The 25,226-nt window shown below is 39.5% G+C and overlaps 1 protein-coding gene across 1 annotated transcript in view; it reads left to right on the top strand.

The window, feature by feature from the left end:
• Positions 1 to 706: 706 nt before the first annotated feature.
• Positions 707 to 25,226, top strand: part of GREM1 (gremlin 1, DAN family BMP antagonist) — a 43,769-nt gene continuing 19,249 nt past the window's right edge. The window contains exon 1 of the mRNA XM_073610364.1: positions 707 to 857. The gene's annotated coding sequence lies outside the window, so the exon portion shown is untranslated. The remainder of the gene's footprint in view (positions 858 to 25,226) is intronic.

Raw genomic sequence — 25,226 nt, 5'->3', positions numbered from 1 at the left:
AAGCAGCTTCTTTGGAAGACTCGGCTGCTGTGGGAAGCTCCTACTCATTTACAACCATAGTACTCTAGTTCCAATGGGGTGATGCTTTATCCCTGGATCTCTGTGTTTCAAGGGCTACCCTGGACCTTCCTGAGAGGAATGCTCTCTATGAGAATAATCATAAGTAGCTGTTTATGTTGTGAATTATTTAGGTAGTGATTCTCAGCTGGACCTATTGAGTATTAGAGACGATGCTGTGAAGAGTCCATGTTTGTGCAGCTTTCATAATCTGTTTTGTATTATTCTACAGTGTATTATGTTCTTTGGCATTCTGAACCTGCTTTGCGTTATTGTTTCTAATTTTGCACCTGTTTAGTAAACTTCAAGTTACAGTCTGATCACTCGGCTGATTGCATGTTCAAGGTTTTTCAAAATATCGATTAATGTTTAGATTGCATACACATGATTAGCTTATAGTGGATGTGTGTGGATACCTCTGTATGATGACAATAGGAGTGTGTGCTGTCTGAGAAGTAGGCTGTGTGATGAAACACAATCTTCTGTACTGAGGGACACTTTGCAGTGGGTTTCTCTGCTCAGAAGTCTCTCACTCATTCAGTTCTCTATAGAAGAGGTCAGGGGAAGTGTTAAAAGGGGCGGATAAGACATCACACAGCCTGAGTGCAGTGCTGTCCATCAGCCAATGATGTGGGAGGTTTGCAGAGTAAACCTCAGCTGGCAGACATTTAAATGAGAGACAGCTCGGCGCTGCAGCAATTTGTAGCCTGGATCTGAAGGATTTCCTCCATCCTCTTGAATGGACAGCTCATATAGGACACTATTCCTGTGAGGCAGGACCAGCCAGGCACTTCACACAGGTAAGGCTATCTGGACTGAGACCTCCATCCTGCCTTCACAATTGTACAGTCCATCCAATTAAAGCCATAGTATATTGTTTCTCCCAAGATTATTATAATATTTCAGGAGTGCAAACGCTTTGTGCAGAATACTTTCAAAGTGTTGCTAAAACACACAGGTTTGGGGATTTGTCTCTGGAAATATATTGTCCCAGGTTTTCATCTTTAATCCTTGCGTTCTACAATGTTCTATTCAGTTCTCGCCACACAGTTTTATTTATTAGGTTGAAATTTTGTAGAATATCATCTAAGAGAAGTATATTGTTTTATACCATTTATCTACATGCCAGGCAGAAATTAATTGGCAATCATTGGCACTAGTGTCATTCACATTAATACAATGCTCAGCAGCAGGATGTCTGTGGATTTTTTTTTAACATTCTCGAAAAAGTATATATACATTTAAAATGATATAAATTTTGGGAGCACCTATCAAACTCACAATCTGTTTATCTGTTACGTCATGTGTGCATAGAATTCTGAAGAGGCAAAAGGAAAAAAATATTTTTAGTGTACTTGTAAATGAATTGTACCACAGTAAAGTATATTGTATATTGCAGTACTTTTACTTAAATAGAAACAATTAGTAAATGAATTGCTTTAAGAACTTTGGTCATTCACAGGTATAGTAAATGTTTTACAAATACAGGGCTTACAATACAAGTTGCTAAAATGTTTATCGATTGATTAGATTGTATTATATTGTCACTTTCCAAATTTTATTCCCATTAAAGAGCAGAAAAATGAAAGCAGCATACCATTCAATAGGATATGGCAGCACAATATTACACTTTCTGAATTTTTGTTCAGCCTTGTTGTAGCACTGTCTCATAAATTGTTATAATAATGTACATATACAAGATAAGGCTGGCCATACATTATACAATTTTCTTCAACAACTTTCCTTTTAGATTTACCAAAACCATATAATATGAGGTCAACCCTAAACACTTTAAATTTGTATGTAATCAGACAGGCCCTTGTACTACATAGTTGAAGGTAAGTCTAAAGGAAATTGAATAAGAACATTGTATAATGTATGGCCAGCTTTACAATGGTATTAGTTTTCACTTTCTAGTTATACATGTACATGTTTTTTGCACCACCTATACTGTTCACTAACTTACAGAATCAAGCATGTGTGTGTTTTTTTTTTTTTGTGTTTGCATCAATATTTGTGGTCAATAATGCTGTCAATTAGGAAAACATTAACAAAAAATTTTAAAAACCCATAATTTTCCTATACCTTGCTGTGCATTACATGCACAAGGCTAGCATGATCTTATGAGGCTGATAATAATTTTGGTCCTCTATATAAATGATACTATGATTTTGTTTTGCTCTGACTGTATTACTTAATATTACACGCTATCGGTATACAAAGGAATCATTAGGTGTCTACAATAGAATTTCTTCCGTCACTTATGCTATATGGCATGTATGTGGGGTGTTATTTTTGTTTCTACAGTGCAAATAGTGATTTTAAGCAACAATGCTTTGTACATAAATTGTTTGTTTGAAAATAAACCAGTAGATAATTAATAAAAGTGTTTTGATGAAGCAGATCAAGTTCCTAGTTTCTGCAGTTTGGTTCTTGATCACATTTACAAAATTTTGTTTATTGTAAATGGCAGCCCAGATGCTAAGTGGTTAGGCGCTTAGCCATGGGTTGATCAAGTCTTGACTGAATCACGCATTAATTTCACATACTATATGCACCATTTTTCCCAAAAACAAATATTTGGGTTGTCTCCCACTCTCCCAGCCCAATTTTTTCTTAGCATGTCTTTATTTTTATATACCTGTGTGGGTATATTCTGTAAAGTATTGTGTGCTTTGTAAGCAGCCCAAACATTATAAAAATTTAATTTCATAGGGGTCTATTTATAAATGCTTTCATCCAATATTCACACAACTTTCACCCAGGAGTCACACATTTTCCAAATTAAATCCAAACATTGACCCCTGACAGTTTTTTATGTTCATCTGTTGGTCAAAAATAAATATCACTGTTCTAGGATTGGTTTTAGTGACCATACTGTTGACCATTCCTAGGTGCTGTTAAACCAATAGTTTATGAGCTATAGTGCTCAATAATGTTGTTCATGGCAAATGTTCAGCAGGTCTTCAGCTTTGAAATACCTGTAAAAAGTTTAGGTGTCTGTTATTATTGTGGATGTGAACACGGGTTATCCAATCTATATGATATCAATAACTTTGTTCATCTAGAGAGATAATAGTTTTGGTAAATCATATATTTATAAGATATTTATTGGAACCCAGGTTCTGTCCTACAGACCCTCAAGTAGGGCTACAAGAGGGTTACAACTGTTAATATATTTTATAACTATTAAGACCATTGAATTTTGATCAGTGAAAAATTGCATTTTTTTTATTATAATGATTTCTTTAATAAATGACTATTATATTATTTGCCTAACATTTTTGTGTGAAACAATATTATAAAGAATTATTGCATGCATCAACCGTTGTAATACATTAATTACCAGGATGCATTTCTAGCCCCTACTCAAAGTTCACCTGTATATATTTACGAAGTGGAAAAGGCCTGGGACTTCCGACTTACATCTTCTTTAATTTTTTTTGTTCTCAGTTTGTGGCTGATTCATAAAAGTTGAATACTAACACTCTTGTTGCCTTGTACATAAAGATGGTTTATTTGAAGGACCATCAGATTTTATTGCGTAAAAGCTTTTTAACAAATAAAATAACTGCATGGGCAGTAAAATGGCAAATTATGGTAAAAGTAAGGTTATGGATCTTGTTATTGTTCCCGTAAATTAAAGGGAATATGTCTGTGGAAGACAAAGCTGGATAAGGGTTTTGAATATTGATTAACAGTAAGCCAAGCAGCAGCACCTCATCCAAACTACAGCTGCAAAAGCAAATAAATATTAGGGTTTTTCAAAAAAATAAAAAAGGTAGATAAAAACATGATTATAAAAACTAGAGATAAAACACATGATGACTATTTAGTTTTTCCCCAACACATCCAGGCTCTGAGTTGTAATAAGTTCATGGGAGGTATAGGGTAGGTTCAAAGGCAGACCACTAAATTGATAAAAGTGAGTGAGGTCCTACAATAAAAGGTTACAATAACATGGATTACATTGTTTGGGCAAAAATACCTTGGAGATGATCAAGTTTACATATATAAATATATTCAAGGTCAATAGCAGCATTTGGAATTTATTTTTATTTTTATTCCTTGCCCCGTACTAAGCATAAAGGGCATCAACTGCTCATGAGGAAAATCTCTATTTCATCATCCGTTTTGGGAGGGTTTATGGTAAGAGCTGCAGAATGCCTTACCAGATAAGGTAGCAATGGCAAAACTAGTAACGAAATTTGGAAAATAACTGCATGATTACATGGCAGGAGTTATAATGATCAAAATATATGGTTCTATAGAAATATCCCTTTACAGGGGAAAGGTTTGACTGTTTTTGTGGGGTCGCGAAGAACTGTTTTTTTCTTGTAATTATTAATTAAAAGTTTTCTTTAGCAACGTGACCTAGCCTTGTGCAGAATGACCTTACACAGTGTGTACACTATCTCAATTCTAATAACTTGTTAAAACCTTCTGCTACCATGGAGACATAATATGTAGCCAAGCTGAGAGGGTCTTGAGGATAATGTTTGACCATCTAAAGCTTGCATTGGTTTCCAAGGCTAAAGTTATTTACATAAATTAGCACACTGCAGAAACTTCTAAATGTCAGACACAATATATTATTTTATTAGAACGTGGCTTTTCATATAATTGTAATGGGCGCTGCACATAAATTTGTCAAATGTTTAAAAATGAAATGTGGTCCTGTGTTGGATCCACTAGTAGGATTATTAGATAATTATTGCTATGTATGGGGACTTTAAGACATAATTTCCCATGTTATGCAGTTACTGTATGTACAGTATGTCATAATAAACACGATCCCATGCTGTGCTGCATTCTTTAGGTCATATTTTTACTTTTGATTATGGTGTCATTCTGGAATAAGTATAAAGGTACAGAATTGATTTTGGTATTCTCATCATGGTTTGCTTTTCAATTTTTAGTATTGATCTCCTTTGTCCGGTTTCTTGCTGGGTAATGGTGCCACAGTCAGAGAAGAAACTCACTAACTCCCTACACTTACTGAAGCAGTTTAAATAACAATATTGTGAAAAATGCAATAAAGCATTCAAGCCAGTCTGTAGGAAAAGTTGGTTAGGTGCACAATGGGGATATTGGGGTTGATTTACTGAAGGCAAATAAGCTGTTCATTTTGCAAGGGAAATAATCCCTTAGCTTGGTGATTGTAGTGAAAATTCTAGGGGGCGATTAAGGGGTTAACTGTGTTCCCTAATGTGTGTTCTAACTGTAGGGGGATGGGAGTGACTGAAGGAAATGACAGTCTCTCCTCTCCTCACAGAACAGGGATTTGTGTGTTTACACACACACGTCCCTGTTCTGGCTCTCATGTCTGCGATTGCACATTGGCCGGCGGTCATCGCAACCGCCGGTCACAAGCATCGGTACCCCCGCGGTGCGTGCCGCTGCCTGCTATCCCGCTTAAAGGGACTGACGAACAGCTACGCTTAAAGGGACTGACGGTTCGCGGGATCGTGCCGACCTGTCACAGTATAATGATGGTCGGCAAGCGGTTAACAAACAAAATAACAAACAGGCATATATTTACATGCTCAGTGCAATGGAATCGCACAGAGCGGCCCCGAACCTCCTATTGTCACAGACAGCAGGACTTGGCCCGCCCCCGGCTCCCTCATTACTGGCTTTGATTGACAGCAACGAAACCTAATGGTTCCCACTGCCTCAGAAAAGTCATTGAGCACAGTGATAGTGAGGTTAGAGAAGAGCAGCCAATGTGCACAGTACTGGATCGAATGAGGGCTCAGTTAAGTAAAAGGGAAGGTGGTGAGGGGAGATATTTATGCCTAAACATTTTTTACCATATTGCAAGGAATGCATTAAGGTAAAACATGTTTAGGCTTTAGAACCACTTTAACTAAAGAAGGCAAACACCTCCCCTCATTCTTGGGATTAGGAGATCAATTAGCTAAGCTGTCACTGCAATCAGTCGCCAATCATATTTTAATAAAATTTTCATCCTAATTTGATCTTAAAATCCCTATAATTGCTGGGATTGATAAATCCAAATCCACAGGCCATTCTGTGTTCACTAATTCATGCACCTCCCCCTCTCTGAGGTCACTGCATCTTTGCCCATACACCCATGTGTGGAAAGTTAGACAGTTAATTGCTCTATTATATTATAATATTAAAGTGATATTAGAGGCAGCTTTTTTTTACAATAACAAACATGTCATACTTACCTCCTCTGTGTAGTGGATTTGCACAGAGCAGCCCCGATTTCCCTCTTCTCGGGTCCCAATCGGGGCTCCTGGCCCCTCCCTCCTGCTGAGCACCCAAGCAGACTTGCTTCTGAGCCACTGCTCTGTATGCCCATTTACATATGGAGCGTGGCTTGGCCACGCCTCCGCTTTCTCCTCATTGGCTCATTGGATGTGATTGACAATAACAGGAGCCAATGGCTTCCCCAGCTATCTCAGGCAATGAGGGGGAAGAGACCAGGGAGAGCAGCTGCTCTCGTGCACATCGCTGGATCGAGATGGGACTCGGGTATTTTGGGGACTAGGGGAGGCAGCTGCAATTATAGAATGCATGAAGGTAAAAAAACTTGAGCCTTTACAACCCACTCTAACATGAATTTGAAAGAAAAAATATGTTAATGTCTGTGTATACATACCTTTGGTTTCTGTGTATACATTTTAATTCTTTATGTACATGAGGGCAGCCATATTTCCTTATTAAATACACACAGACTCTTTTTCCTGTTTTGGAGTGCTAGATAATGATTGTAATTTGCTGTTCCTTTTTTACAGTGCAAATCTATAAGTTGACCAATTTACTGAAAACAATGTGTGGCAGTCAGGCAGACCCATTGTAGTGCCTGATCGCTACAATCTACAAATCCACATTTATCTTGTAAAAACGTCACAAAAAAATTTTCTCCAAAGGAAAGAATGCAAAAATGCAAAAAATTATCCAAAACAAATTCAATCATTTTGAGCATGGATGAAAGGCTTAGTTTATGAACATACATTTGGTATTTAAAGCTGAATTCTAGGATAAGCAATAGTGTGTATATGTATACTTACTTAAATTGTGGTGTCCTCTGTGTATTTCTTCCAGATCTGTGTCCAGCAGGAAACTTTGCCGCTGTGCACCAGAAGCTGTTACAAAAGGCCAATCACTGTTGCTCTCTCTCTTTGGCAGGGTGACTGGTCTTGTATCCGCCCCCTCCTCTTCCCCCCGCAATATTCCGCAGGCAGCCTGTTTTGGGTGGACCTGCTGAATCCCTCCAACAACTCTCCTCTCCGTGCAGGCTATGTACAGCTCAGTGATTATGCACTGCTAGTTTTATATGGCAAAGCTTGGGTTTGCAGAGGCATTTGGTGCACACAAAGTGGATTTATATCCTTTGTGGCAAATAAGAAATATATTATATAATGAATGTTTTTGTGCCCAGACTTCAGCTTTAACCACTTGCCGCCCATAGGATGGCATATGATGTCCTAGAGCTGCTGCAGGCATCATCCAGGTATCAACATTTACAGCTGGCAATTCCCTTTAATGCAGAAATGATCACTTCTACATGTGGTGGCATAAACTGGTGGCATCTGGTGCACTGAATAAACTGGGGGAGGAACTAAAGTTGTTCCTCCCTCTCTGTGAGATCAGAAACCAGAAGTGACAAGGATTATGGGTTTGGTTTGATGTTTACAAGCCATTACCGGCTTGTCCAAGCATCTGATCAAACCAATGTCGGTTGGGTCAGATGCTTTGGAGGCCAGTCTAATAGATCCTTCCATAAAAGGGACTTGTCACAACCCATGCTTTCACAAGGGATGTTGTTCATCCTTTGTTTTCAATCTTAGTTTATTTTCAAAAGTAAGAACACAAAGAATATAACAGAAAAATACCATTCTTTACAGTTTGGCAACACATATAGTATACATAGAATAGTGAGGTGTACTTTACCCATGTATAAACAGGAGTGATCATTTTAACATACAGCTTTCGGTGAACTACTGGTATATCATATTGTATATTGAAATCTTTATTCTAAGAGAGGAATAATATACGGGTGGGGGCCAACATATAATGAACCTTGTAGTTTCGCGGGTTGGTGTTATCTGAGGGTTCCCTCTCAACGAATTAGACTGCTGTAGAAGTCTTTTATTCACCTATTATAGATAATCAAGTCATTTAGCTAGTCCAAAGATATGATCTTTAACTATATATGTGAGTGGTCGGTTCAGTACTTAACAAAGAGGAGACAGAAAAAGTCAGAAATAAGAACGTGAGTAGAAGTGTGGGATGGTACCTGAGGCATCAGGCACTCCAGCATGGCTAATCGGCGGGTAAGGGTGGGGTATCTCTGACCCAAAGGGAAAACTCATCAGAATAGCGAAACATGGACCATGAGGTCCAGGTGGCGGTAAACTGCTCCTCCTTTCCCACTTCCTCCGCCAACAGGCGCTCCAGATCTCTTATCTGGTCCACTTCAACCACCCATTCTCCCAAGGAAGGCACATCTGTCGTTTTCCAATGTCGGGGGATCACTGTCCTAACTGCTGCCAGAAAGTGGCGCAGTACATCTTTTTTAATCGACTTGAGGGGGCCTGGGAGTATAGATAATAGGGCTATCTCTGGTGTGGGTTTGATTGATGTCGCCATCAGCCTGCTGTAAAGATCAAAGACCTTTTGCCATAGTTTCCAGATTGGAGGGCAAGCCCACCAGATGTGAAGCATTGTCCCGCTAGAGGACAGGCATCTCCAACACACGTCTGTCAAAGAGGGGTTAAACTTTTTAATATCTACTGGGCATCTGTACCACCTCGTTAATAATTTAAACCCTTTTTCTTGGTTGCCAGGGAAATCCTATGCGTTAGGATAAAGCTTTTTTGCCAATCAGTGGGGGAGATGGAGTGTTGCAGCTCCGCTTCCCATTTCTGTGTATATGTTGGAAGGTCAGGGGCATATTCGTTCAGTAGTAGGGAATGTTGTTCATCCTTTGTGATAGCAATAAAAGTGATTAAAAAAATAAAGGTGCAGTGTTAAAAAAGTACATTTAAATAAAATAAATAATAATAATAAAAAAAATGTCAAGGTCCCACACGCAGATTTAAACTGCAATCGCACCACACATATGAGATATTACTGCAACTGTCAGAGCAAGAGCATAATGCTAGTGCTAGACCTCCTGTATAACTTTAAACTGGTAACATGTAAAGGCTTTTAAAGCATCACTGAATTTGGACAGAGTAGGGAAGGGTTAAATCCTGTCAGTTTTTTTTTTTTTGCTATCTGTGTACTGTTGGGAAGACTTCCCTTCACTTCCTGTCTCTGAGACCCAACAGAAATTGAGAGGAAATATTAACAAAGTGAGGAAATGCTCCCTTTATCCAGCTGTCACCAGAATAGATGTCCCCAATGGAAGATTTCTCTTCACCCCGTTCTGGGCACAACTGTGAAATTTTAGATTTAACAATTACTTTTGAACTTGGCAAGAGGGCAAATCTCCCCAGCAGGGGCATAAACAGCAATACAGTTCTGACAGAGGCACAAATCCTTCTCTACTTTATCTAGAACAAAAAAAAAAACTGCCTATAGATACACTTTAAAGTTAGAGGCAGCGAAAATGAAATAATTAAATACCATTGGAATTTCCAACTTTTTTAAAATTCAATCAAACATTCAGATTTTTAAGGACATGGGATAAAATTTGTTTTGCACTTCTCTAAAATCTTTGTAATTAAATTCATCCTGTTGGAAACCATCTCAAGGTCTGCTTGTTATGAATGTTTGCAGTTTTGTTGATTGGAATCAGCAGTCCTGGAAATAGATACAACATTCACTTGTACCATAGTGATTATGATCACTTGTTTTCATTTAGAATCAGAAGGATGAAATGGGAAATAATTATGAGTTCTAGATTGCAATAATGAGTAATAGACATTGTGGGCAGAAATCTCTGTGTGCTCCAAATATCACCTACACATTTTTATGTGTTCTTTTTAATGCTACTACTACTTCTACTTACCTCTACTTACCCTGCCATAATGTCAGCTTTAAAGTAGAACTCTAGACAAAAATAGATGTGGTGAACTGGTTGCCTACTTGTACTGCTTTTTTTTTTTACACTCCATTTCTTCTGAACAGGGGCTTTAAGAGGCCAACAACAAGCCAATTCCAGCTAGTTGCACTGCTTGTATTTAGAAAATCCATTATTGATATTGAGATACATACATTTGTGTATTTTGTATTAACTTAGAGTCCACATTTAGAGAAGACAGTAGAAATGGTAGCACATACCTTGAGATCTCTGTTGCTGGAGTACCCCAGAAATCCCAATACCTGGGAGCTCCAGATCCCAGACTGATTTATCATGCAAACACTAACTTCAGAAAAAAAGTCAAGCTGACCTTTCTATCTCATAAATATGGACCAGTAGGTATCCACCAAACTGTAGGTATGGATCAGTAGCTAGGTAAAGCAGGATGCATGGGGCACAAATAAGAAGGTACCAGGAATACTGTATTTCATGGATCTGCAATTAGCGGACCTCCAGCTGTTGCAAAACTACAAGTCCCATCATGTCTCTGCCTCTGGGTGTCATGCTTGTGGCTGTCAAAGTCTTGCTATGCCTCATGGGATTTGTAGTTCTGCAAGAGCTGGTGGTCTGCTAATTGCATATCCCTGCTGTATTTCATACAATGTAATCTGACCTCAGGCTAGGTACATAGAGGGGTGCATAGAGTACAGAAACTAAACACTAGAGCTAAAATGAAAGATACTATATTTTTAAATAAATTACAATAACACATCCCATATCTAGTGGGATATAATAGTCCAAAGTTATGAAGTCAGCTGGACTAACTATAAGACAATTAAAAAATCAGCTTACAAAGCATATGCACTTTCCTGAAACTGATAAAATGCCATACTGTTTTATTGAAAGTAGAAGTAAAATATCTGCACTCAGGTGAATCTATGTATATATTAGCTGCCGACCTTATTCACAACAGATATAGGTATACAAGTGTAGCGCTCACAAACATAAAACCAAAATGATAAAAATAAATAGTAATGAAAAATAATCCTATGAATCACCAAGATCTTACCCCCAATGTCTCCCATCCAAGTACTAACCAGGCCCAGCTCTGCTTAGCTTCCAAAAGCAGACGAGATCAGGCACATTCAGAGTGGTGTGGCCATAGGCCTTTTCTCCAATGTTTGTTGTTAACAGTAATATGTGTAATCAAAATGCTTTGCATAAACTGTGATATCATGGTAATAAATAACAACATAAATCAACAAAGTGCTTAAATCCAGGAATTAATATAGAGGCATATACAGCAGAAAATACACTAGGACAGAATAAATAGTTCCACAAGCCATGATGAGAAAATAGAATGAGCTCCTCAGGCCATCACCATCAAACACTTGTAAAGTCTCCCAGGTGCTATTGATCACACACAAGGCTTACCAAATAATGCGACCCTCCATATAAGTGGTCACATGAGCATAGTGAAACTCCTCCAGGGAAAGGGCGCTCTCTCCAGCCTCCACATCCACAGAGACATCAGGAATTTTGCTGTCAGCGGTCACCATATACATCCCTGCAGGTTGTCTGCAGGGAACTGCTGCACCACTGGGAATTAGCTCAGCCCGACCAATGCACATATGATAAAAGAGACACTCCACATAGTGTAAAACCATCCATAAAAGAGAATCTATTAAGTCTAAGCACTTACAAATGTCTAGAAGTAACACAGCATATCACATGGTAGAGCAACATGGAATTCCAGCATCAAAGATGGCTGCTGTTCCTTTGAACATGCTCAGTAGCATGTATCCAGGTGCACCCTAACAGTTTCATCACAAATGACATCATCTGAGTGCCCCTCTTCTGTTTGTAAGTGGCTGTGCTGTTTAATGTTCACAGAGGTATTTAAAGCTCAACTCCATCTTTTGATATACTTTGCATAGTTCATTTGGGCCAGCTTGGTGTGAGGTATAAACTGTATGTAGCTGTCGCTACATACAACATACTGCACCATGTTTCAGGTTCGAGCCGAGATTTCCAGTCCCATACCTGGAACACAGTAGAGTCTATCACATCGGTGCTCAGCCATTCCGAGTAAGCAACATTTTCTATCAATGAATACAAGCTTCCTCTGATTGGCAGAGGCGGGCTGAAGATGTCACAACCTCTTCCAATCAGAGAAAGCTTTGTATTGAAGCTATGTAAAGTATGTCAAAAGATGAAGTTGAGCTTTAAGCACATCACTTCCTGTCTCTGGGTTGTTGGGTTGAAAATCACAGAAGGCAGAGGTTGAGAGAGTGAGAAAGTCTGAGACACATGTCCCGTCCATGGTAGAGTTATTGCTGAACCCAGACCAGAATACATGGATTACTAGGCAAGTGCTCCTATGTTTAGGTTTACTATTGTTGTCCATAGCTTCTGGGTGTATATGTATACCATATATATCTAAAGACTGATAACAGAAAGCTAGGTCTGTGCTACTGCATTTTTGTAGTTGTCACTTGCCTGTATATGAATAGGTGAAGCTGTTTATTGCAATAGTGTTCATATACAGCTCTTGATATTTTGGTTAACCCTGTCCCTTCTGATCAGGGATTCTATAGCTAGTTTTGGCTTAGGGCTCGATAACCAGGACAGCCTAGGTCTGGTTACATGACAGATTAGAAACTACTAGGGACTAAGACGGAGAGTTCCTGTGCCATACAACAGTATCTGCCTTTTAGAAGCAGCGTTCCAGTTTTGTTGGAAAATGGTTGGAGAATCACCCAATCACTGCTGATCTTGTCTTCAGGTCTCTGACACAAAGACGGATGCCCTGCGCAGGGGCCCCTGCAACTTAACTTTGCTGCAACATTCATCTGGAGGTATCTTTATTTTTAACTATATATACCAGGGCAGGGCTCAAAATTTCAAGTCCTGAGCTACTAGCCAGGCCTTAAGGGTCACTCAGAAGAATACACTAAGGGCGCTTGCAATCAAGTGAGCAAAAGAATGTGAGTAAAATATAACTGAATAGATTATTAAATCAGTATAAGATGAGTATATTAATTACCAATAATAAATATTGCCAAATACAAAAAGTGCTTGTAGATGAATTATAGAATCAAATATGAATAAATATACATTCAGTGATCTCACACAAAAATAATCAAATCCATAATTACTAAATAAAAAATTCAAAAGTTCATAAATCACTAATACATTGACAGATAGTGGTGATGAAGGTAAATTCAGTCCATTCGTAAAGAGTTCGGTGAAGATACACCAATCCCATAGAGGGAAATCACATATCCACAGTTTGTTTGAACCCTGCCCATATAGCTGAAGAGGGAGGAAGGGAGTGTGAAGAAGAATCCCAGCAACCGGTGACTCCAGAGGACAATGAAGATGGACTCTTACCAGACACAGTGGATCTCCTTAATAGCAAGGTCTTATCCACATGCAGATACAGCCCTCTGCAGGGACAGATGGAATGGCGGCGTCTGAATCCTCGTTCCGGCAGGAAGCAGTTCCAGCATGTCAATCTAGAGGAAGGCACTCGCAAATGGAGCTGACCCTCATTACCATATAGCAAGAGAGGTCAAAAGCACTTTGTGGTCTCAAAGACCCGTGGAAACAGGAACCGACCCCAATGGTAACTGAGGATCTGTGGTCCCAAGGAACAGCCCAGAGAGGAATCCTCTGCTCCCCTACGTAGAATATACTCATCTTATACTGATTTAATAATCTATTCAGTTATATTTTACTCACATTCTTTTGCTCACTTGATTGCAAGCGCACTTAGTATATTCTTCTTAGTTTATTACACCGATATTAGTGTTTTTTCATTGCAGCTGCAATTTAAGGTGTCTTATAGCTCTTTAGCGCGGTTTTCTTTTTTCTTTTTACTTAAGGGTCACTCGCCACCAGTTGCCCCACCCAATCCCTACCCTGCACCGCCCCTAAACACGTCCTCATAAATTATCCCATGAAATGACACTTAAATGTTTTATGCAGAATTAGGTTACAAAAATAATTAACAACTTTATCAGTGCCCATCAATGCAGCCTAGTCAGTGCCTATCAATGCAGCGTGACCTGTACAGAGGAATAGAGAGGGCGGCTGGATCATCACAGGGGAAGAGAGAGTGGAGGAAGAGGCGACCTGGCCACATCACAGAACCCGCTGTAACAGCTTACATTAGAATTGCCTCCGCTTGTGGTCACACACAGCCCCGCCTCCTGACCCGACACCTGTGACAGACAGAACACATCCCAGCATTGGATCGGCGTTCTGTCTGTCACAGGCATCGGGTCAGGAGGCGGGGCTGTGTGTGACCACAAGCGGAGGCAATTCTAATGTATGCTGTTACAGCGGGCTATCCCCACTCTGTGATGATCCGGCCAGCTCTCCTCCTTCTGTACGCTGTCTTCCCCCAGGGTGATTGCTAGGAGAACAGCTCCCCCCCCCTGCTCCGAGGCAGCCTACGCTCGCCAGCCCTCATTTTCCACAAGCAAAATGCGAATAGTGGGGTGGAAAATTTGAGCGCTGTTCTAGGGTATATGTGCACAATTCCACCAGGACTCTTTTTGCACCTCCTGCTGATAATACCTGTTTGCACATTGGATGTATGCGCTGTTATTATTCTTTATGGTAAATGTTATATGCTGGCTGCAGTAGTTCGGCTGCTTTCAATTACCTTAATTACTGGTTAATTTCCCAGGAAGGGAATCCTCTATGTTCACAGCAGCCCTATCCTGGTTGGGGGCACTGCCAACTTTATTCTCAAACCCAAACTTTCACTTTGCAAAAGTTCTAGTTCTCTTATTTACTTGCAGGCAGGGCTTTTTTTCAGGGGGAACTTGATGGAACTCAGTTCCACCACCTCTGGCTCAGACCCTTTGGTGCCTGCTCACCACAATGACTTGTAAACACAGAAGTCTGGTTTCTTTTTTTAGAAGTGACAGTTCTGCACTCTGTGTGTAACCCCTATGAACTCTGCACTTTGTATGTAATGCAATCCTGATATTTAATGCCCCTTTAATACTCTTCTACTGTTTGTGAAATATGACCACACCCATTATTTGATGTGATTTGAAGGGTGTGTGTGGGGGGAGGGGTTTTGGGGGGTCGTGGTTGAGTTTAGGCAATTCATCCTTTCAGATGATTGAGAGATGTAAATGGATTCGTTTTAGAACAGTATGAGTTAACAGATTGTTACTGTCACTATTGTATGAAGGCAAGCTAAGGGGGATGTGTAAGATACCGATGGTTCTGATAAAAATTATATTGGATAAAATGCGTTAAGGAGAGATCAGAGCTAATAACACCAGACACCAAGACCAAACAACGATAGTGATTTTGTTGTCCCTTTCGGTAAAAAACCCATAAAGACTTATGGTAGAAAAAGGCAAAGTGGACTGTTGAGGTTGTTTTTTTTTTTTTCTAACATTTTTATCTGAGGATAGATCTCTTTTTATACCAAGCATGTTTAAATTCACTTTTCATTGACTGACTCATTTACTACTAGTCTGTTCCAAGTATCCACTACTCTTTCAGTAAAATCATTTTCTTAATGTTACTTTTGAACTTAATTTCAGATTTTCCCCTCAGATCTACAGCGACTGCACTTCCAAGTGCACTTGCAGTGCACTTTTAGTGCAAAGTGGATCTGTCTTTAGTAAATCAACCCCATAATGTTCTAATTCAGGTCAAGCTAAAGCTCTTTAGAGTAAAACCAGGACCTACTTTCTCCTGCTGGTCATCCCTCAGTGATGCACCTTCAGAATCAGTGGCGGCTGGTGTTCAAAATTTTTCGGGGGTGCAAACAAACTGAAAAATTCAGAAAAAAAAACATCAATTGCAGCCTCACTGTGCCCATCAAACTCAGCAACTGTGCCCATCAAACGCAGCCACTGTGCCCATCAAACGCAGCCACTGTGCTAAACGCAGCCACTGTGCCCATCAAATGCAGCCACTGTGCCAATCAAATGCTGCCACTGTGCCCATCAAATGCCGCCACTGTGCCCATTTAAGTGTTAACACTGTGACCCCCTCGCCCACTCGCTGTCTGCCCGGCACTTACCCTATCTCGGTGGGGCAGCGGGTGACGTCGGCGAGCTGTGTCCTCCATATGTCTCCTCTCCTCCTCCTGATAGGCATCCAATCACAGCACCTGTCGTTTTAGTCAGTCAGGTGATGGGTAACATACCTGCGCTTCCTGATTGGCATAGAGGCGGTTCAGTGTTAGAACAGAAAATTAAAATTTGCTTTTCTAACAAACATTGATAAACTATGAGCTCGCAGTTCACCTTTTTTGAAGCCTTTTAGAGCCTATGGCTCTAATCAGGTGCTTTAAAAATACACGCCCGCCACTGTAATTTAGGCACATGGCGCCCGAAAAGGGGCTGGATGCCTGAATAGGGGGTGGCTACAGTGGCCATGGATAGATTAATGCAAAGCAATGCATGAATCTATCCATGATACATAGAGGAGGGTGGCTGGAGAGAGGGGGTGGCGCCCGTGCGCCCTTAATGGGAGCACCACCACTGTTCAGAATTGTGTTCGCTTTCTCTGCTGCCTAGCCACACTTTTTGCTAATTTTGTCCCCAAATCTGTCCCCAAATCTGTTTCTTCTGTTGTTCTGGCCCACACTGTACCCCCAATATCATACTCTGGGAGGATTTCTTTCGCTAAGCGCATTTTTTGCAGTTAAAAGCATGGAACTACAGTTGCCCCTGTTTTGAACAATTTCCCATGAATGCTAAATCATGTTCTAAATGACAAACGCCTCCAGAAATGTCATTGCCACTTCAGTGCATTCTTGTAGGATTTTGAGCACCTAACTTTGCTGGGAAGCAGCATTGAGGTACAGTGATGACACTGGCACCTCCAGGAAGTGAACAGAAGCCCAAGTCTGAGATTTTTTTTATTTTTTATTTTTCACATTTTTATTTGGAGAAGGGGGAATTAGGGGCTGTCGGAAAGCAAGCCTTGCATTTTCATGAAAGGATGCTTTACTATGCTTATATGAGTTTTTAGCAATTTGTGTCTGCATATTCTTTAATTGATAAGCTGGCAGAATTACATGTAGCCTACTTGTGATTCATTTATTTTGCACAAACCTGATTCATGAAATGTAATCAATACGTGGATTTTCATTGCATTTGATAATTTCATAAAGTTATTTTGATGAATAATACCATTTATCTCTTGTTATGATTTTTGCCACATTTTCGTTGCCTGAATTGAATCCTTTTTTAAAAGGAAATGCTAAATTACAATTGCCAAGCAATTTAGATATGGTTGAGAATTCTGTTTGCCCATTATATTTGTTTCTAATAGGATAACTTGATGTGCTGCTTCAGAATGCCCAGTGTGCCGCATCTATCTTATTATGCTTCTCATCTACTTTTTTAATACCCATTGATTGCACTTTGACCACTTATCGATCATACTTCTATGACATTTGTATATACCAGACAATCTGTATCTAGTGTATGTATCAGTCTGTCACTGACATCCATACATTCAGCAATTACTGAAAAACATTATAAAACTTGTTCACCTTCCATAAAAATTCTGTCAATATTCCATTTCTTCTTTCCACAATGATTTTATGTTCCAAGGGATCCTTTGAATCATTAATTTTTTGCCGAGTTTTGCAAAATTTCTGTATCATATTGTTACATATGTATTATACAGACACAAGATCTGAAATAATAAAGCCATATTTTGATCATTAAGTTACAAAAAAAAAACTATACAACTGAGTTAGAAAAGAATCCAGACAAGCAACTAAATTAGGCTTGTTTACTTTAGAAGTGGCGCCTACTAGGTGATTTAATTAACTTGTATAAATATATAAGAATCTCCGCAGACTAGTTCATCATCTGCACAATTCATCTATAATGGGCTTCGGGTTAATGCCCACTGTGTTGGTAATTCTCACTAATGGGAATGCTTTTGCAGGGATGTGCTATTATGTTCTTTCTCTGCAGAAGCAAAGTAAAGGTATCTATAGGTGCTAGATGTGCCTTGCCTAATAAAAGTGGTTTTGCTGTTTGAATAGTAAGCATTGTTTGGGGGTACAGATGACCACAGCAGTTAACCTAAAGGCACCAATATTAAGTTGAAATCCTGTTGGCTGTGTTGGCATTATTTTTGCTCATTCCTCATGTTTACTCATGACTGGTGCAGCTGTGCATGTCAACCAATCACCTTCTAACTTTCATTTTTAAAGCAAATAAATAAACTGAAGCTGGAAGCTGATTGGTTGACTAAATACTATGTAGAGCTGCTCCAGATTTTATTGACTCCATCCAGTGCCATAGCTGTAGAATATAATTGTGTGTGCGTCAAGGATACGACTTATGTTTTGTTGGCAGAATTGTTTTAAAGAGGAAATGCCTGTTCTATATTTGATAAGTATTCTTGGTTAGAAAATTAACAGAACTGCTTGTATTAGTCTTGGATTTATACTGCTGTCCTAGTACTGAGGTCTTGTTTGTTATGTTTCTTTGGTGTCACCTGTTTGCCAGGCTTTCACTAAGTGCTTTATGTGTACATGTTTATTGAAAAATTCAAACAAAAAGAATTTCCCACAAAAAAAGGAAAACAAGAGGAAATGCCATATAATGATCTGGCCATAAAATGCTTAGATTGTCATCACTTAATCCCTCTTTTACTGCTTACAGTTGCAATAAAAAGTATGTGAACCCTTTTGGAATGATATGGATTTCTGCACAAATTGGTCATAAAATGTGATCTGATCTTCATCTAAGTCACAACAATAGACAATCACAGTCTGTTTAAACTAATAACACACAAAGAATTAAATGTTACCATGTTTTTATTGAACACACCATGTAAACATTCACAGTGCAGGTGGAAAAAGTATGTGAACCCCTAGACTAATGAGATCTCCAAGAGATAATTGGAGTGAGGTGTCAGCCAACTGGAGTCGAATCAATGAGATGAGATTGGAGGCGTTGGTTACAGCTGCCCTGCCCTATAAAAAAACACACACCAGTTCTGGGTTTGCTTTTCACAAGAAGCATTGCCTGATGTGAATGATGCCTCGCACAAAAGAGCTCTCAGAAGACCTACGATTAAGAATTTTGACTTGCATAAAGTTGGAAAGGGTTATAAAAGTATCTCCAAAAGCCTTGCTGTTCATCAGTCCATGGTAAGACAAATTGTCTATAAATGGAAAAAGTTCAGCACTGCTGCTACTCTCCCTAGGAGTGGGCATCCTGTAAAGATGACTGCAAAAGCACAGCGCAGACTGCTCAATGAGGTGAAGAAGAATCCTGGAGTGTCAGCTAAAGACTTACAAAAGTCTCTGGCATATGCTAACATCCCTGTTAGCGAATCTACGATACGTAAAACACTAAACAAGAATAGATTTCATGGGAGGATACCCCAGAGGAAGCCACTGCTGTCCAAAAAAACATGCTGCACTTTTACAGTTTGCACAAGAGCACCTGGATGTTCCACAGCAGTACTGGCAAAATATTCTGTGGACAGATGAAACCAAAGTTGAGTTGTTTGGAAGAAACACACAACACTATGTGTGGAGAAAAAGAGGCACAGCACATCAACATCAAAACCTCATCCCAACTGTGAAGTATGGTGGTGGGGGCATCATGGTTTGGGGCTGCTTTGCTGGTTCAGGGCCTGGACGGATTGCTATCATTGAAGGAAAAATGAATTCCCAAGTTTATCAAGACATTTTGCAGGAGAACTTAGGGCCATCTGTCTACCAGCTGAAGCTCAACAGAAGATGGGTGTTGCAACAGGACAACGACCCAAAGCATAGAAGTAAATCAACAGAATGGCTTAAACAGAAGAAAATACGCCTTCTGGAGTCCTGACTTCAACCTGATTGAGATGCTGTGGCATGACCTCAAGAAAGCGATTCACACCAGACATCCCAAGAATATTGCTGAACTGAAACAGTTCTGTAAAGAGGAATGGTCAAGAATTACTGCTGACCGTTGAGTACATCTTATCTGCAACTACAGGAAACATTTGGTTGAAGTTATTGCTGCCAAAGGAGGTTCAACCAGTTATTAAATCCAAGGGTTCACATACTTTTTCCACCTGCACTGTGAATGTTTACATGGTGTGTTCAATTAAAACATGGTAACATTTAATTCCTTGTGTTTTATTAGTTTAAGCAGACTGTGATTGTCTATTGTTGTGACTTAGATGAAGATCAGATCACATTTTATGACCAATAGAAATCCGTATAATTCCAAAAGGGTTCACATACTTTTTATTGCAACTGTATATACTTAAAGAATTTCTTGGGATTTTTTTTTGCTCTTCTCCTCCGCTATGTGTCTTTCATGTTCTATCTTAGCCGCCCTAATTGCACCCTTACATATCGTGTTGCATTCTTTATAAAGTCTGAATGCTGATGATGAACCCTCAGCTTTGTATTTTTTTAAAGGCCTTCTCCTTTGTTTTTATATGCATTTTTACATTGAAGTTAAGCCATCCAGGACTTTTATTCGCTCTTTTTAAATTTATTTCCCAATGGGATGCACTGGCTAATGCCCTTATTTAATATGCTCTTAAAGCAAACCCATCTCTCCTCCGTGTTCTTTGTTCTTAAGATTTTATCCCAATTAATATCTTCTAGCAAGGTTCATAGTTTAGGGAATTTGGCTCTTTTGAAATTCAGTGTCTTTGTATTCCCCTTATGTTTCCTATTTGTGTGATTTATACTGAAGCGAATTGACCTGTGATCGCTGTTTTCTAAATATCTCCACATCCATGACTAGGTCTGTATTGTTGGTAATCCGTAGGTCTAGTAACACTTTGTTTCTAGTTGGTGCGTCTACCATCTGACCCATGAGCATGTCCTGCAAGACATTTAGGAACTGTCGAGCCTTAGACGAATGCGCGGTTCCTTTTGCCCAGTGTATGTCTGGATAAATAAAATCCCCCATTATGATGACACTTCCCATCCTTGCCACTAATCCAAATTCTAATAGGAGGTCCCCCTCCTCCCTCAAGTTAGGGGGCCTATAGCATACTTCCAGTATTACTTTCCCCTTAGTTTCTTCCCTTTGTAGCTATACCCATAAGGATTCCACCTCCTCCCTTGCTCCCTTAGTGATGGCATCTCTCACATTCACTTGTACATTATTCTTGATATACAGGCATACCCCTCCCCCTTTTTTACCCTCTCTATCCCTGCGATAAAGGGAATACCTTGAATGGTTGCCAGTCAATCATGAGAGCTGTTGAACTAAGTCTCTGAAATTCCCACAAAATCTAAATCCTTCTTGTACAACATTATCTTTAGTTCTCTCATCCTGCCCGCCAGGCTCCTGGCATTGGTGAACATGCCACGTAGTTTAGACCGGTCTCATACTGTCTTCTTACTGGGTGTTCCGAGGTTGCAAATAGGACTTGTTACTATACTTACCTCAGGTATATGTGCTTTAGTCAACCTACCACTAATGCCCCCAATACTACACTCAGGGATATGTTCCACGCTGACTATCTCTACCTCTGGACCCTCCCCCGTCGCCTAGTTTAAAAGCCCATCTAACTTTTCGGCCATCCTCACTCCTAGCAGATCTGCACCCTCCTCATTTAGGTGCAGTCTGTCGCTTCTATAGAGCTGGTGACCGACTGAGAAGTAGGCCCAGTTCTCCAGGAACCCAAACCCCTCCTTACTACACCAGCTCCTCAGCCACTTTAACAATTTACTTCCCTACCGGTAATATTTCTGAGAACACTACCTTGGAGGTCCTTTTCCTCAATTTAGCTCCTAAGTCCCTAAAATGTACCAAATGTACAGAGAGTCCCAGCACAGATGTAAAGACTATTCATTCCACCTTCTATCCCAGCGACAAGTAGTCACTGGCACAGGAAATAAGGGCAAAGCTTTCAGAGAATGATTCTAACACCCCCCACTCTATTCAAAACTAAGATAAAACATTTGACTGAAGGTCTTTTTTTACATATAACTCCTACTTACAAACAAAGGGAGACAACAAGAAGTGAGAGGAAATCTACCCCTAGGAACAGAAATTCACTCCTGTGAAAGTTATCATGGGAAAAAGGTGTCTCCACTGAAACTTTACAGAACTTGAGGTGAAATCCTCTGAACAGGGGCATAGACAGCAAAACAAACTGTGTTAACCCTTCTCTATGCTATCCAAAAAACATAAAAATATTTTTTTTCATCTGGAGTTACAAGCCCAACTCCAGACAAAATGTTTTACTTTATTTTCAATAGAATTAGGAAGGATTCAAATGTCTGTCAGGTTTGCTGCCTGCCTCCTGCCAGTGTGAAAATGTACCTCTACTTACTTTGAGGGCCATGGTGAACAGAAGGTGTGAAGAGGAAACTAGTAATTTCAGTAAAACTTAAATGTCACTTTTAATCTAGAAATTGAATTCACACTAAAGTGTACAATATTTTTGAAAATCCTTTTTTTGTGGAATTTCTTTTTGTTGTCATATACAACATTACTATTACAAACAGTAAAAAAGTATAGCAGTATGAAAGGAAGTACAGCGCACAGGTGTATATTGTTCCCTCACATGAGAAATAGGACACAAGGCATTATATCTGGAAATTGCATTACAAAAGGGCCTCCATGTTTAACACCCCGACTTAGAGACTTGAAGTAGGGTGCAGCAAGACCCATGTCCTATTTCTCAGTCCCAGAGAACCTGCATCTTGGTAGGTTAAGAGTAAAAGGAAATTAATGAAGTAGGAGATCAAATGGAGGTGTGGAAGATAAATAAAGTGAAAGGAGAGAAGGCCTGTATCCAAATGGTACATGAGGAAAGAAAGAGAGAATTTATAATAATTAGGTAATTATAGCAACATATAACACAACAATAAAGGAAAAAGAGATGAGTCTGCAATCCCTTTTAGGCATTGTTTGAGTTTGAAACATTGGAGGGTACACTTATTGGTATTGATAACAATAACCATGGTATACCACCATTGTACCATTATACCTCAGCAAAAGATCGTTTGGTGTTTTGGAGATTGTGGTCATAGGAGCCAAGAAAACACAAACTAAGGCAAGCCCAAATCTTATAAAATATATCATACTGAAACCCACCTTCATTACTGCATCTACTTCTTTTTTCAAATCAAGTAGTGTAAGACATGGAGCCTACCTCCAGAAACGTGGAATTAGTCCTTTTGTGGAGTTCAGAAGGTGTGGGAGTACACTGTTTTGAATGGATTTAATATCATGGGACACAAGTTGCATTGGGTCAGGCCTAATTGAACAGAGAAAGAGAGAGATTGTATTCTGACAGTGGGGAGACTTCCCCACCATCAGAATACAAGGATCCATGCTGCAGGCTATAGCCCACAGCACTGATTGAACAGGGAAAATCTGACATGGCGGTTGTACAGAAGTCTATCGGTAGACTGATTTCTGCACAACCACAGTGCCCATACATACATTTGACCAGTCCCTGCTCAACCGGCTGAATTTCTATCCATGTATAGCTAGCTTTACTTTCATTTGAAATGACGATCCAACAAAATATTTGGAACTGGATTTCATTCTTTTCAGGTCAGATTGGTTTAGCTATATTGTTTACATGAAGAAAATGAAAGAATCCAAGAAAAAACATGGAAGCAATAGAAAGAAAGCCTTCAAACATGAGAATCAGCATGTTTTTTGTCATCTTAAGTACGTCTATATTTTGATGGACAGAAACAAATACTTGAACTTCCAGTAACAGAGTTAATGTAAGAATAATTACCAACAAAGACCGTGTGTAGAAAAATATACAATGAGGAAGCAAGTAGTCTTATATAGCAAATATTTACAAAACCATTTTGATCATTCTGTATTGTACTTCTAACAGCAATCTGAAGAGTGTGGGTTTTATTTATACAGACCGCTAAAATAAGAACTGTGTATTGTTTACAGAAATCAGATTAATTCATTCTCTCACTGTCAATTTTAGGTCAGACTTAAAGTGTAATTATGGGCAAAATCAAAAACTTTGTCAAAAGCATCAAGGCCTATCTCTGAGGACAGGATCTGTAACTCATTTCTTCCTTATTAACTTATTCCTTATTCCTTATTGAACCGATTACCTGAATCAATCCTTAGTACTTTATCCTAAGGCAGAACTTTGACCATCCAAAATAAAATGTGGTATTGCAATTTATGATGCCTGCATTTAGTTTTCTTGTAGTCCACCTGCAACATCCCATAGATACCTGTTTAGCTTTGTCAGTGAAGTTCATTTATGGCATCTTCCTGTGATGGGATAGCAACAATGCTGCAATGCTCATGATTTTGAAGCTGAGTTGCAACTCTTTCAGCACCTGGCCACACCTAGTCCTGCCCACTGCTTTCTGGATTGGCAGCACTGCTCTCTGTTGCTGAGACCCTCCAACTGTGAGCTCCAGGGGAGAGGGAAGCATGTAAAGCACAAACGAGGAGTTGTCTCAGTCAGGGGAAGTAAGTGAATTTTTTTCACTTTATCAGGTTTGAGTATCAAATAGTAACTGGATTTGGGACTTATTTAGACTTTCATATGGGACCTTGGGGAAGTACTTTAGGATAATCATACATAGGTCAAGATTGCTGCTCGATACAAATTTTAAAAGTAAGCATGATCATGATACTTGACCCTATCCCTTCCTCTAACCTTACATAGTTACATAGTAGGTGAGGTTGAAAAAAAGACCAAGTCCAACCTATGTGTGTGATTATATGTCAGTATTACATTGTATATCCCTGTATGTTGCGGTCATTCAAGTGCTTATCTAATGGTTTTTTGAAACTATCGATGCTCCCCGCTGAAACCACTGCCTGTGGAAGGGAATTCCACATCCTTGCCACTCTTACAGTAAAGAACCCTCTACGCAATTTAAGGTTAAACCTCCTTTTTTCTAATTTTAGTGAGTGGCCACGTGTCTTATTAAACTCCCTTTCGTGAAAAAGTTTTGTCCCTATTGTGGGGTCACCAGTACGGTATTTGTAGATTGAAATCATATCCCCTCTCAAGCGTCACTTCTCCAGAGAGAATACGTTCAGTGCCTGCAACCTTTCTTCATAACTAATATCCTCCAGACACTTTATTAGCTTTGTTGCCATTCCTTGTTAGTCAGGTTGAAAAAAGTCACAACTCCATCTAGTTCAAAAGGAAAAAAAATAAAATACTCAATCCTATATACACAATC

The sequence above is a fragment of the Aquarana catesbeiana genome, linkage group LG13 (genome assembly GCF_042186555.1).
Source record: "Aquarana catesbeiana isolate 2022-GZ linkage group LG13, ASM4218655v1, whole genome shotgun sequence".
Classification (NCBI taxonomy): Eukaryota; Metazoa; Chordata; class Amphibia; order Anura; family Ranidae; genus Aquarana; species Aquarana catesbeiana.
This window is presented reverse-complemented; position numbering and strand designations above follow the sequence as displayed.